Genomic DNA, 16,263 nt, shown 5'->3' on the forward strand with positions numbered 1-16,263 from the left:
GGCTAGAACCGGCCACGTGGCTCCTGGTCTACCTAGTGGACCGAGCCTGGTAATGTGATCATTGTGTTTTAGGGCGCCATTAAACCAGAGCAGGTGCTCTTGAAATTTAAGTGGGATTTCAATCTCCTCGAAAGGAGCGTTCTCTCCCGGAGGTTCCTCTATTTTGTAATAGTGAAACTCTTTTGTTATAGCGTTTACCGCTGGAAAGTTTATCCATGAATAGAATACCTCTGTCTGCCGATACTCGTGAGCCTCTATCACAAAAATTACTGTACCCCCTTGTGGTGTCAGTCCGTTTTCTATAAGTTTTAAAGTTATAGATCTTCTTAAGTGGACCGGGATGATAATAGCATCCGGGTCTGTGTATTCGGGACCTTGCTGAGTCGCATCTGCTGCGGCCCCAGAGGTTCCGTTATTTTCTACTGACATTGTATAAATGCAGGTTTCGCAGAGTAGGTCTCCAAGGAGACAAAGATTAGGTGCACAATATTTTGGAACACTGTATCCTTCAACGTTGAATAAACCAGAGCTTTACATAGGAATCTCTTCCTACTAAGGTCAGGCGGATTTTAACCTTTCACCCACTCCAGACGTCTATTGGAGTATTTACGGGAGAAAGGGATGTGAAATATGCACGACTGAGTTACTCTAAAAGTCTTGCGTTAGTTTATCGCCTTACCAAACGTTAGGGCGCCATGTAGTGTAGTTCCTAGTTTCCCACTAGGCCCTGCGCATTGGAATAACATAAACAGTAGTATCGACGTGGAACTGCGGATATTCCAGGCCTCCACTGACTATGCTAAACTTAATTGGGTTGTGTTACCAACTAGCTCAGAGGTCACTGGAAACTTTCTTCTCTGCATAGGAAGTGATCAGCTTCCTTGGCACAGACAAGAAGGGATTCAGCTTTCCAACAACCGTGCAACATGACAACTTTGCTCCTCAGATCAAGAGTCGATCTCTAGGGTCGTGTGAAACAATAGACATAGATTTCACTCAGTCAGTCTAGTGCAGTTTACTTTCACGAGATGTAGAGAATAGAGAGACGGGCGTTTGTCAATAAAGGGTTAACATTTATTGAACAGTCGTTCTTCTCGTACAAGAGAAATGTATTGCCACAATTGCAATAATTGTTATTATAAAAAGTACGTACAGTAAGATAAGTATTGCGAAATAGAACTGTAAAAGCATTGATATGGTTTCTTAGCCATACAATGGTTTAAAAGTAATAAAACATATATACAGTCATATATACATTAGGCTAACATACTCAACTGGTGCTTCTAACTAAGCCTACCCCAGTGTGCCTGACCTAAGCCTAACACGTGAAAAGGGGAGTAAGTAAGTAGCTTAAGTTAAGTTGGCTTTGCCAAGGTTTGTTTCAAGAATTCTCGTCTAAGGGTTTAGTCAACACCATACCTCTGAATAGAATGATGGAGGATTGGTATCTCCTTCAGGGGTCTCTCTCGATATCCCAGTCACCCGCGAGGGTAAACCGGAAGCGCCGGGACTGGATTTCTCTGCACGAGAAAGGCAGCGGCTTCTCTTCAGCGCGTCGAGGAAGGAGGGGGGACAGCGTCCGCGGGCAGCTGGAATCTGCTGGATGTCTTCGCAGAGGGACGTCTGTTCAGCTCCTTAAGCGTACTGCACCATAGTTCGCGCTGTAGCGGCGATAATGGTAATCAGCAGCTTCACCACCACAGGATAGCAGGCTGCAGCGACAGAGTGCTAGATTTACCAACACAGGGTCATGCAGGCAGCTGGCATCAGCAACAGGCAACGAACTCGCATTGCTTAAGGCAACGTTGGTAATATTTATACCTGACAGGTGCCGGGTTTGACGCAAGTTTGCTGGACATAAGACGTCAATTAAAGATGTCACTAGGAAGTGACAGTTATCAGTTGCTCATTAGAGTTCCATTACTAATCAAAACATAGCAAGCGGGGATTTCCAGGTTTGCTAAGTTTTTATCTTGTTGAAGAACTCGGAGTGTTATCTAGGAATATCAGATAGTGACTGCTGCTCTGTCATTGCACTAATTGGTCGCAAAGGAAGTAGCAGAGAGTCATGCTGGAATGTGGCTCCTTTTCGTGTGAGGCCAGAGATGACTTTTCAGAAAATCGCACTTGAACGGTTATGCCAATATAGGGAATAAATGGATTTATAGCCGAATAGGGGCATAAGGTCACAGTATCGATCAGGAACCTAGATAAGCACGCAACAAGAGTTTACATCTGTGTAGACGTCTAGGTAAAAGTTAAGGTTTCAAAAGAGGATGAAGCTGCTTGCTTTTATAATGAGGGTTGCGATGAAGTCTGTGATGCTGCCAGAGAAATTGGTGTTTGATCCAGGCGGTCTGTATACGAGGGTTCCACCCAGGAAGACGTTGATTGTGATGTGTATCTTAAACATGAGGTGTTCTATGTAGCTGGTTGGGGTGTCCATGTAAGTGGTGCAGTTGATTATAACTGTGAATATGATGGTGCCTCCAACTCCATGCTTGTGCAAATGGTCTTGCCTAGCAATCTTGTAACTAGTGGGATGGCAGAAGTGATCAGGTGCCAAGGTTAAGTTTAGCCTTATTTCTGTTACACGAAGCAGGTCCGGATTGTATTCATTCAGTAGGTCCCACATCTCCATGGCATGTTTGGTGGGAGAGCGAGCCATTGAGCAGACTGCATATGAGTGTGGCATGTGGATTAGGTGGTGTTTGGTCTGTGTGAGCAAGTGGGGTGATGTGTGCTGTTGGTGCATGTTGGTTGTGGGGGAGTGCATAATAACTTGAAGGAGTCACATGTGGCTGTTGGCAGCAGTGCAGCAAGAAGCAGCTAGGCTTAAGAGCATGGAGGCGATACAGCAGGGAACACCAAGTTCACAGCTCTTCCAGATCACATTGACACCAGCACTAACTGTAGCATGGAAACCGCTGTTCAAAGCACGGCTACCATTAAGAACATCCATTCAGGGGCTTTATCTTACCTTTGCTCCAACCACACCTTCACCAAAGGACTCCTACCAATCACTGAAGCAGTAACATCCATCCTCAATACTTCCATTGACTCAGTCACATTCCAAGAAACCTGGAAACAAGCCACTGTCATGCTCGTACTCAAGAAAACATCTGTTGACCCAGCCATTCTTTCCAATTACAGGCCCATCTCCTTCCTACCATACTCATCAAAGTTCTTATAAAAACTAATCAATTGATGCCTCACTGACTACCTCGGCAACCACCAGCTCCTCAATGCATGCAGTCTGGATTCATACTCAACAACAGTACAGAAACAACACTCATTGCCACCACAGACAACATCCACATGATCCTTAACAGTAGAGGCATGGCAGCTCTCATTCTACTGTACCTCTCTGCAGCATTTGACAGTCTCACACCCCCTCTTTATCAGGCACCTGCATGAGACTTGCATCCCAGGACCCGCTCTGCACTGGATCTGCTCCTTACAAGATAGAACACAAGTTGTCAGCCTGTCACATTACTCCTCAGATGCCCGCAAAACTCCTCTGCAGAGTCCCTCAATGTTCATCATTCAGCCTCATAATCTTCAACACATACATGATCCACTGGCCAATGTCATCCACGCACGTGACATCAACATTCTCTCCTATGCAGACATCATGCAACTCATACTTTCCCTCGTGAGCTAGACCCCCAACACAAGAAACAAGTTCACTGCCTGCATGGCCAAAGTCGCTAACTGGATGAAATCCAACTGTCTCCAGCTCAACAATGACAAGACAGAAGAGTGGTGATTGTGGCAAGAACAACTCACCATGGGACTCCATCTTGTATCAGACCGAACGTGGATCCACACCCAGAACCCATGCCTGGAACCTCAGACCATTCCTCAATAGAAAACTGGACATGACTGCAAAAGTCAACGCCATTAGTGCATCCTGCTTCCACATCCTGAAGATGCCGATGAAGATCTTTAACTCCTTTGACGCAGGGGTAATTGCCCCGCTGGGATGGTGAGTGGGGGCGTGCGCACAGCGCCCCGTTGCTCATGACGCAGCACGGTGGCGTTGTGCTCATGACGAGCTGAGCTTGTCACGGCCACACCGTTTCTTTAAAACGCTCAGCACAGCGGGAGAATTATCCTCGCGTGCGAGCGTTGCGGCCGTTATGACAAGCTCAGCTTGTCATGAGCACATGGCAACCGTGGCTCATGACGAGCTGAGCTCGTCATGAGCACGCAAGAGGTTAAATGGCTCTCAGGCTTCAAAAGAAAAACTGTCACTCGCCCAAGTCACCAGAAAGTTGGACTATGGTAACTCCCCCTACGCCGGGGTTATCAAGCAACTCACTAGAAGACTACAGACCATCCAGTCCTGAGCAGCCGAAGTCATCCTCAACCTCCCACATAGAACTTAAGTTATACTACACCTCAGGGAACTACACTGGTTCCCAATATACAACCACGCTCAATTTAAACTCCTAACACACATATTCAAAGCACTCCACAACCCAGGTCCCACCTACCTGAACAGTTGTATCTCGTTCCACTAACCATCCAGACACTTCGGCTCCGCAGGACTTCTACTCACCAACATTCCATGCATACACAGAAGAAGATCAGGAGTACGAGTGTTCTCTGACATTAATCCTAAAGCATGGAACAACCTCCCTCTCTACAACAGAGCCATCTCCTCTCTTCTTGACTTCTGCAAGAAGCTGAAGATCTGAATTCTCAATTAACCAACCTACCATAGGTAAGGCTAGTCACACACACCCACTAAGGACCAGGACAGCCTTGTGGGTGATAGATTCGTTTTACAAATACACATAACATAACATCAGTGTGAAATTCTGGGGCACAGGCACGATGCTGCATCTGTAGTCTCCAGCTCCAATACCTTGCATTCTATCCGGGACTGGCAGATCTTGTGCACTGCCAAAATAGGGAAACAAATAGCTCTGGCTGCCTGGCTGTATATGGGCATTAGCAGGTAGTATGTTGGGGGCAAACTGTGCACAGAAATCTACTAGTCTACTAGTCTTCAGGTTGGTGACATACTTACATGAAAAATGTCCAATGGCAAAATCAAAAAAACACAAGGACCTGGGAGGGTTGCAGGCTTGTAAAGACAGACAAACCATCCTTCCGTGTACCATCCAGACTCCAATAGGATCTTAACAGTACATTTTGTGGTGTTCAATTATTTTATAGAAAATAACTATATAAATTTGTTAAGCAGGTTAGTAGTGTCAGAAGCTTCAAAAAGAGTCCCAGTCACCAAAGTGAGCCCCAGTGGGACCCACCATCACAAGTTAACCACTGGATGAGCTACAGTTTTGTGAAAAGGGGCTTTTTGTGAAAAACAATACATCTGACTTGTTCACTAGTAAACTATATCTGTTGGTTGTGTGCTATGAATAATATGCTGAAGAATTTCCATGCAGCATCCAACGTTGACAGTCCGCACTAATGGTGGTATGTAATACATGATGATAATTCTGAATATAATACATGGGATTCTGTGATATATGTATAAACATCAGTATCTAATTTATTTATAATCAGAGATTTGCGGTGCACCTAGTCACCGATTATAATGCAAAGACATCGGAGTTCAACTATTATAAGTTATTTGAGTTGACTTCTGGAGTCACAGTGCCTGCTACCAGAGTCAGTAGCTGAGGTGAAAGGCAGGTAAGGACACGGAGATTAATTGAAGCAGCTGTTTAAGAAGAGAAAAGGAAGTTTGCTTATTTTTTTTCTGCTCTATTTGTACATATTACAATGACAAGTATGTTTATTTTTTGCACTCCTTAGATAGAGGAAAGCTAGACTCTTTCTGCATGTTTGTACACATTCCGAGCTACTGCAGGTTTTTGGGTTTTTTTAAAAAAAAACTGACTTGTATTGAACTGTTTCTAAAATCTGTTTGCAAGAATATCCATCAGGTTTTTATGTGTTTAATTTTGCACTAGAGGTTTTATTAATATTATTATTCATGTTTGTAAACATGCTCCCTCTTTCATATGAAAGAGCGACATGCCAAGGTTTTAAGTGGTGTGTGGGAAAGATGATGGTATGGTCATGTATTCTATGGGATAAATTACCCCTGGCGCTCATAAAAAGGATATTGCAAGTCAACTAGAAGTTCCATAACCTTCAAAAAGGAACTTGGGCTTCGGCCTTGTTCCTCTACATTGTTATAAAACTCCTCAGTGACTTGAAATATCCTTAAAATATGTGGCTGGGGATACTTTATCCCTTATATATTTTAGTGGTTGTCGAAGAAATTCACATTTTTTAACTTTTAGGATAGATACTATGCTTTAGATGGCAAAATAGTATAAACAAACAACTAGTTATTAATTTATCCAAATACTATAGTAAGAATATCATCATGTCTAACAAAACATTGTGAATTGTGCGGTATACTATAATGCTGCTGAGTTTCTTTGTTATTAAAAAGATAACCATATACAGTTTCTAGACTACTACACTTGAAATGTGACTACTGAAGACAAATATGATAATAATGAATTCTGCACAACTAGGAAATACAGCATTAAATCGAAACAACTGTTGAGCGATAAACATACCACAGTACAAGCTAATCAACTGTTTATACTGTATATACTACACATTTTTACCTCTACCAATCCAACTTAAAATACTACATCTGAATTACGAACCTCTAGAAAACTAAATATTGCAACACTAACTAATAGTGCTGTTCTAATGCTAACCATTACAGCTGTTTCAGTACAGAAATCGACAACTAAAGCATGTATCAAAGCAACTGAACAATAATGTTACATACTAAAGAACATTTTCGAATGTAGGGCCCGATTCACAGAACTAACTTGAGCCAAAATCCTAAACGTACTACTATTTTGATATTCACAGAAGGCACTTACTCATTTTGGTATTCACAAGAAGGCACTTACTCATCAAGGAGTGCACTTACTCATCAATGAGTAAGTGCCTTCTGTGAATACGAAAATGGTAGTAAGTTTAGGATTTTTACTGAAGTTAGTTCTGTGAATCAGGCCCATTGTACTAGCACCTCACACAACTCTAATTTAAGTGTTAATGTTGGAACTATAATATGTAGTCTATTTAATTTATTCTATTTAATTATACAAATATTGCAGTATAGAAACTACAGACTTTCTCACGAGGAATTTTATGACTTAATGAACATTCTTAATATGTTATTATGTTATACTGCATGCAGTTTTCAAAATGGTCTCTATGGGATCACTTGGCAAGTTCCTGTCAGTTGATAAACATCTTTGGGTTGATCTGGCCTTCATAAACTTTTCATCAAATTTACAAGTGATTTAGAAATTATACTTATGTTTGACTTTTTTCGTAACGTTGAAAGAAATGCCTCTGTGAGCATGCTTCTGTGAAAGTCAACAAATACCTGTGCTTATCAACTACTGGCTGAATTCTCACAGTACCTGATCAATGTGCGTGGACACAGACCTACAATGGTTTTACCATAGTGATTGCCCAGCCATAAAGTAGGGAGCCAAGGTGATAAAAACTACCACTTAACAGTGCCTTGCTATGTTCCACCCAAATATCCTACACTGATATTGTGTATTTGTTAAACCTAGCAAAACCACCCATTTTGCCAGGACAACATAGGGGGGGGAATTGTATTAAGGTGCACTCAGCCTTTTGTGCAAATCAAACTTTCAGTAAAATCAAAACATGGTTCTATGTAAAACATATCTTTTGTAAGCATAGAAGAGGACCCTGTTTATGTTCCTTATGGTACAATATAAGTAAACTTGTTTTCTAATGATCTTAACTGTATAAATGGATACTGACATAACAGCATTCATTTGATCCTCAAATGGCAGTTTATCATCAAATACAATCCCTACATTCCTTACTTTTCTAGCCAGGGTCAGTAAAGGGCCAAGTGCTTATGGCCACCAGCTAGGAGACCAGAGAGATATCAAGCCACGCAAGGCCTCATTGTGTGGCCCTGTGTGGCTCGATAAATGTAAAGTAACTCAATGCTGCACAAATCACTCCTTTGAGTTACTCTGCCCCAGGGAGTCATTCCATGGGTGGAGCGTGGGTGTTTCCACATATCCACCAATGGATTTTCGTGCATTCCCACATTTAGCAAAACAGTTAAACCTGGGATTGCATCAAATTGTTATGCCTCCCCAGGGGAGGCATTAGAAGGAGCAATATATTTAGTTCTCCGTGTTACTTGTTCTTTCTATGTGAGCTGCAGTCTGTAGCACGCATAGAAAGAGGGAAATGCCTCAGGGGATTGCTTTTGTGCAGGAATGTGTCCCTTTCTGCACAAAAAACAATCCTTCTTACAATGCAGGCACCCTTGAACCATGTTGCTAGAGTGCCTGCGTTGGCACTAGACAGCACATGGTGCACCAGTGCATGGAAATGACAAGACAGTATAATGTTAAATACAGTGCAATACTGCCCTTTCTATATCACAAGGCACATCAAGGTGACTTGCTATGTGGCATGGTAACTTGCTATGTGGCATGATTTGTTAATAAATATGTCCCAAGTATCTGGACATATGAAGCGTCCACTCAATACTGATAACTCTCCCCTGGTGTTTCAGCTTTACCTACAGATTACTGCTATACCTGCATTCATGCAACTGTAGCTGGGCAAATAAATATATATATGGGCTTCGAAGATTGTTTCATACCATCGAAGGGTAGTAACTGAACACAAAAGGCTGCACAACACATATGATGGCAAGATATGGGCTTTATTAGCATATCAGGACTACTCCTGGGCATATAGAGCTATACTTATTTTTATGTAGCACTTCATACTGCCATTTCATTTCCTCTAGGCACTGCAAATAACAGGAAATACTAGCAGACATGTTAATATATTCATTGTGTTGACTTCGTGGGGGTATAAGGTAGAGTTGGCTCCAGTGGTCACAGAAGACATCAGCTGTTATGTAGTGTGCACCAAGGCATGTGAGCTACCACACAACATTAGATAATATTATCTTGGCATATTTACTATGAATGGTGCACTTTGTAAAGTATAACAAGTTGCAATAAGTGGCTGCAGAATCTTGTTAGCAGAAGAGGGATATGATTGTAGAGGACAATTAGCAACAGATACTGCTCTGAAGGTGCAGGGTCATTCTTACATGCTTCTTTAGAAGCCAGACATTACAGTCGAAATCCTTGGGCACTTTCATTGTGACGAGTTTAATGGAAAGATCTAAGGTGGGGATAGTCACTGGATTCTGCCACTTGCCATGCAATGAGTAGGTGTTGGAGACTGCTCTTAGGCATCTGTTCAGTTAGAGGAACATAACTATTGGTGGTTGCAGAGCATTCTCTGTTTAGGAATGGAGAGGAATATTCAATTTTGAAGCAAAATTGAGATTTTGTTTTCAAAATTAATTTCAACTTCGCTCTGTGGGATCAGAGTTCCTCCCAAAATGTGGAACCATGAACTTGAATTGATTGGCTGCTGGATGCTGAGTAGGTTTAATGTTAAGTGTCTTGCTTGCGATTAGAAAAAATGACAGAAGACATGTATTAGTCACACCTTAAGATCTAAGCAGAATAACTTATTTGTGTTCTTTTTATGTTATGCAATTAGTCAACTTCCTTCTAGGTATGGATTATGTTAAAATGGCATTTAGGACTAAACATGGAGGACACTGCCTGGTATTGGACACAGTTTGGAGTATTGACAGTAAATCTTTTTGGAGTCCAGCGTACAAGAATTGCAGCAATCCAATTAAGAGGCTACCAATGGATGGATTCAAACTATTTTTTGAGAGAGGTGCAAAAATGGGAGGATCCACCTGAGGAAGAGTAAGTGATGGCGTGCCTTCTGAATGACTGCAGTGGCTTGTGGTGTAGAAGAGAGATTGCCATTGAACAGAAAGTTTAAAATATATCTCTTTTATACTGGCCCTGCAGAGGGCTTTTGCTTTGGGTCAGATGTCACAAACTGTCACATCTGGGGCCTGAGAACCACAGATCAGGGCCTGCAATGGACCCTGAAAATCTCATATCTATGCTCTATTCTAGAGCTTCAACATCTATATTTCCATACCCCGTCTTTGCACCCCCATACTCATTGTTGGAATGGCCCTTTTGGCAGGTTCACCCTGAAACTTTTTGCATTTGCCTAGCCTGTTTCTGTAACCTGGCGTTGGTGATATTAGGCCTCTGCGCACTTTTTCACTGTGGTCCAGTGTAAAGTGCGTGCGCTCTCTGTGTATGTGTGTTGAGAGTGGCCTGTCCTCCCATATGAATACATGGGGATATGTGTGTCCATGGTAGCTCCTGATGTGTGCAGAGTGCAGGGTCGAGTTTGGTATGTGCAAACTCGAGAGATTAAATGCTGCGCAATGATGTGTGCAGATTTATTGTGTCTAGTGGATAAGTGCCACTTCTAGAAGTTGGCATGTCTGTGCAGTGAATGTGAATTGACTGTCTGGACTGTGATTGGCTGGAGCTGGCTGGTGTGCTTGGCTCCAGGAGTCAGGATGGGTCTGCCCGGTGGTGAATGGAGAGATCTGCATGTTGATAGGAGGGAGGAGTGCACATGGGACCTGAATAGGGCTGGGCCTTCTATCCACAAAGCTGGCTCTACCCCCTGTGGTGTGTCTGATGTCCCTGACCCACCCTGTGAATAGGCAGAGGGGATGAGCAAAACAAAGTGCTCCAGAACGAGTTGCATCTGGTTCGCCCCATGCCAGCACCTTTGGAAACAAAGGATTTGGTGGAGAAAAAGGGGCTGTGACCCCATGAAAAATGTTCTTGTTTTTCAACTTGAAACTACCAGGGGCGTGCTGCTGCTGGGGCCCAGGGGATGGCATGCCTTCCTGGGCCCTGCCCAGCCCCTGGATGCCTGGAGGAATTTCCTTGTGGGGAGCTGTTTTGCCCCATCTTTGCTGCCCAGGACCTCTGGGACCTTTGACTTTTATTTTCCATGTCCCTGGCTCTTCCTGCGCTTTATACCCCTCTGGGAGTGCTTTACTTTAAACCCTGCAGCGCTGGGCTGCAGCGTGTATGAGGGATTTCCCCTGTCTGGGGATCCTCCCCTTCCTTGGGCTCATCGCGGGTGCCCACCCCGCTTATTGTGATACTTTATAGCAGGTGCCCACCCTGCATTATGGTCATGTGCTTTTTATTTTAAATTATAGTGAGTTCCCACCCCGCTATTTATTTTGTCAACGGAGGGATCCTACCCCTCAAATTCTGTCACCAAAGGCCGCCGCCCGCGGCCTGCCTGGTTGTGGCCGCCGGACAGAAGCGGAAATGACGCTGCGGCCAACCAGAGGTTGTGGGCAGTTGGTGTGGGGCTCCCGTGAGCTGATGGGAGCCCCGAAGTGTACAACGCGGGAGGACGGGAGCCCATCCTGCTTCCCGAGCATGGCAGCCGAGTCCCGGGTCTCAAAAAGAGGGGGCCCGGGTGTAGAGGAAGGCAGGGCTCTCGTACGGAGAGAGAGCCCCACCCGCACCGCCGCCCGGAGGAGCCCCCGCCTGAGGAAAGGAAGACCAGTGAGTGAGAAGGGCTGGGGGGGTTCCGTAGGGGCTAATGTTGGTGCCGGAGAATGGCACAATGGCAGGGTGTTTTTAGGGCAGCCCCAGATGGCAGTGGGCCGTCCCAATGATTTGTTAATGATTTCCTGAGCCCGAGTGGCTCCAACAGGGGACATTTTTGCCTCAAGAGCCCCGAGTGGCTCCACCATTGGGCATGTGCTTTTTCTAAGTGCCAGTGTGCGCAACAGTATTTTGGGCGCAAGTCCTTTTTCCCTAAGTGGCGCAAAGTGGTCTAAGGAGCCTGTGTGCTCCATGGGGCAGAGTCTCAGCAGAGCCAGATGGCTCCGAGGCCCGCAGTATTTGTTCTAGAGCCTAGAGGGCTCCAACTTTTGGCACATTTTTTGTTCTAAGAGCCTAGAGGGCTTCAGCCTGTGGCGCAGTTTGTCCAAAGGGCCAACGAGAGCCCATGCCGCAGTTAATTTTTCCAGCTGCCCAGCAAGTAGTGGGCAGCTGTACCGTTTAGGTTCTTTCTTTCAGGGGACCTGTTCTTTGTGAACCCAGGAGTGAGTTGCACTCCCTTCGCCCTACCTTGGCCTCCACAGCTGTGCAACACTTAGTGCCAGCTGCAGCGTTTAGGCCTCCAGTTATTATTCTCAGCTGCCCAGCAAGTAGTGGGCAGCTGCAACTTTTAGGTTTTGGCGCAGTGGCGCAACCTTGACCTTCGCTGCTTATGCAGCAGCCCTGACTCTCTGGACATAGGGCGTTTGAGCCCACTTTTAAGATGGCCAGTTGGCCAGGGGGGGATTTTTACATTTATAGGGCGCAGGCCCTAATTTGATTTATGAGCTATTGTGATTTATGTGCTAATACTTTTGGGTGCTAGGAAATTTATGGTGTATAGTAGGTTTTGCACACCCTGTTTTGATACCTCTAGATATGGTTTATGCATAGGAGGTTGTTTTAACTGTTTAGGTTTGTGTTAGGGAGGTTATACTTCCCTGTGTGATTTACGCCCCTAGTGTAATGTTTACTTAGGTGGTGAGGGTCAAAGGTAGTTAGACTTGTGGGATACTGTGCATGATGGATTTCATGTCACAGACTGTTGCAAAGTACAGTGATTATCAGTGTTTACTGGCTGTACGTACTGTGACCTATTTTTACTTGTATGTGTATGATTTAGTTCACTTTTACCAAGTTATCTATTTTACTATTTCTTTACCAAGTGCTGAGTCTGACAGTGGCCCACGTGGCCCTGTCATGTGTAAACAATCCCTTGTAAATATTGCCCATGCCAGTTGGCACAATGAATATTGTGTGATTACTATCTGATGTGTTTTGAGAATACAAAGGCTGTTTTTGATATAACCTTGTGTGGATTTCCTTTTGTGGGGGGCCTGGGATGTTGTTGCTGGTGGGTGCGTGCGCAAATGCTTTGCACATTGTCTCCGGGATAAGCCTTACTGCTCGTGTCACGTTGCCAAGGGGGTGAGCAGGGATTATCTTGGTGTGTAACTCCCTTGCCCTAACTAGGGTGGTGGTTTCTGCCTGGCTTTGGCAAAAGCCTTAGCCAATCAGAAATCCAAGTTCTAACACTCATCATCCCGCCATCCTCAGGGTAACTTGTTGCAAGACCCTTGCCCCAGTACTTTCTCTTGCCACCACTTGCACCATTTTACTGGCCTCCTCTAAACTGTCAACAAAGTTCTGCCCTGCCTCGGTTAGACAGATTCTAGATCTTGAAGGAAACTTGTTAGAATTTGGACCTCTCTCAATAGGACATCAGCCATCTTTGAAGCCATCCTTTTTAAACCTTGCCTAAAACCAATGCCCCATTATTGGTTTTACATCTTCAATGGAGAGCAGTTCTCTGATCCATCCTCCCCCACTTTCTGCAACCACTTGCCTGAACGGATTTTATTCCTTGTCCAATCTTCCCAGAGACAATCATCCAAACTAATAGTCTAATAGGCTGTATCATTAGTCACAGGACTAATGATACAGCCATATTATAAAAAAGCAACAAAAAAAGCAAATCAATGTAGTGGCACATTTCCCATTAATAGTGGTTCCCTTCTTAACCAACAAGAACACCATACTACATTGTGCCTAACATTGCTGACTTCAAGTTTCATAGTATCTAACCTTGCACAACTTTCAAACTACAGCAAGAGGAAGACTTTATGACTGCTACAAGTGCTATAGTACCGATCTCTTGAAGTCTCTGTAACTCAACACTACATGCCAGGTGCAGACATTTAGGGACTCATTTATGAGGCCCCTTGCGCTATTGGAACGTCACTTTTTGTGACGTTCCATGGCGCAGAAGCCTGCGTGATATTTATCAGGCAGCACTAAGCCACTTTTTTAGGCTTAATGCTGCCTGATAAATATCAATCCCTTTAACGCAGTGTTCAGCGTTAAAGGGGCGTGCAATGGGTGTTGCTTGGGGCTTTCCCCGCAACATCCATGGCTTTTTGACACTGCCCCAGATTTACGAGAAATGGTAAATCTGAGTCAGTGCCAAAAGCTGATGCCTCCCCAGGGGAGGCGTAAGGGAGGCGCAACGGGGAGAAATGTCTTTATTTCTCCTTGTTTTTCCTTAACTAACATTTTTCCTTATCCTCATGCGCGCTAGCGGAATTCTGCTCACACGCTGAGATTTTCAAAACCGCACTTTACGTGACGAGCTGGGCTCGTCATCAGCGTGCGAGGAGGCTACGCCATGACGAGCCCAGCTCGTCATCAGCGTGGAAGGGGTTAAGAACACCATGTGTGCTGCATTCTGCAGCACACATAGAAAGAGAAAAAGCCAATTTTGATTATTTTTGTACAGAAAGGTTTCCCTTCCTGTACAAAAATAATCTTCCCCGCAATGCAGGCACCCTTGCACCATTGTACAAAGGTGCCTGCGTTGTCACAGGCAGCCCATTGTGCACCGGCGCAGGGGAAAAGGACAGGAATGCGCCGTATCTTATAGATATGGTGCATTCCTGCCCTTTTCTTTTGCCGTAGGGAAGCCCAGCAGGAAGGCCTGCTGCGCTTCCCTATGGCAAAAACTCATAAATGAGGCCCTTACTATTCAAGCTTAACCAAGCAATTTCGAGGAACTCCTGCTTATGTCATCAACAAGTCTTATGCACTGCACTATGCCAATATTGTGAATGAAACTGTCCATGTCAAAGTACTAAAAGTAATGCCTTAGTTTATACGTTGTATTCAAAGATGATTATTGGACTAGTTGGGACACGAGTGGTCCATGGGATTTTATCCCCAATTTTGCAAACAGTATCTATGGACCACCTATTAGTTCTCTCCCTGATATCTGTTAGAGTTTATAATGTAAAGTATATCACACGTATAGGATAGTCACAGGGCAATATGCCTCCTTGATAGAACAGATAGGCCCTCAGCAGCTCCCCAGATACAACCCCATCACTCTTTCCTCTGTACTGTGGCCTCTTTTAGCTTCCTTAACACCTGCATCAAGGCCACAGCTTAGTAGGCTTGAATCTCACACCAGGCAAATGCAAAAGGAGTTGGGTTCACTGGGGCCAAGATCCAAATCTAGATTTTCAGATTTTCTGCCCATTAAGATTTTATCAGTTTAACTACATCCAACTGTTGAAACAGTTTTAGGCCAGTCCTCACTGGGTGTTATACAACTGACCACTCTTCTAAATACAATTAGATCCTGATAGTAAGTACATGCCCCTCACAGTTAATTCAGAATATGAAGAAAGAATTCCCAGCAAAAATTAAGTAATTGAGTTGTATTCAGATGTTATCACCAAGCTCTAATCTCAGCAACACTTTCAAATCTCCTCACACACCATTCTAATCTTACATTCCAAATGGCATCAGGGAAGAGAAGACATCAACCAGGGAGAAGGGGCAGGGAAAACAGGAATGGGTCGAAGTAATGGAGCAAGGCACATTGTAACACAACTTCCTCTGTATGGGATAAACGTCAATTACTATTGTAAGAGAACCACAATCATGAAAGAAAATCATGAGACTGATAGTGTGTATTCTACAACCACATACAATAATTAGTTCATTACATGGTCTTTGTGCCATGAAGGATTATGTTAAATCCTAGAATCCCTAGCAGCAGGGTTGCAAATCCTAATCCTAAACTCTGCTTAGTTCAAACTTTTTGTAGAACACACAAAAAAGACTTGCACCAAATGGTCAATGGAATGTGGATGGCATCTATGATATAGCTAGTGCAAGTGCTATGTATATTTATATGTATGGTTTGGTAGTTCTAAGACACAAAACAAACTGGTTAGCAATAGAGCACTTGTACAGGTGGTAATCCCCAGTGCAGATACATGGGAGGAGGGGGCAGAGAGAGGGGATAGAGCTCATAGAAGAGGTGAGAAGCCAGCCTATCTGAAGTAGTGCTCCTTGAAGAGTAAGTGGGGAGTTTTCAGTTTCTTTATATATAGTAGGACCGTTGATGCTGTTCTGATGTGGATAGGGATGGTGTTCCAAACCTTGTCACATGCAACAGACAGCAGAGTCGCACATCATGGGAAGAGTGCAGTAAAAACCTTAAATATGGGCGGACCGGGGAAAATGTATTGGTCAAGTGGTCTACCATTATGGATAAGGTAACCAAACAATTGGAAATTCCAATCCTTGTCAGTAGCCTCTGTCAAATAAAGGAAAAAGTATCCTCTTTCTAACAGAGACTTGTATATTCTGTTGATGAAATTCAGCAAAAATCGTATAGTGTCTTGAAAGGACTCATAGACAG

The sequence above is a fragment of the Lissotriton vulgaris genome, chromosome 6 (genome assembly GCF_964263255.1).
Source record: "Lissotriton vulgaris chromosome 6, aLisVul1.2, whole genome shotgun sequence".
Lineage (NCBI taxonomy): Eukaryota > Metazoa > Chordata > Amphibia > Caudata > Salamandridae > Lissotriton > Lissotriton vulgaris.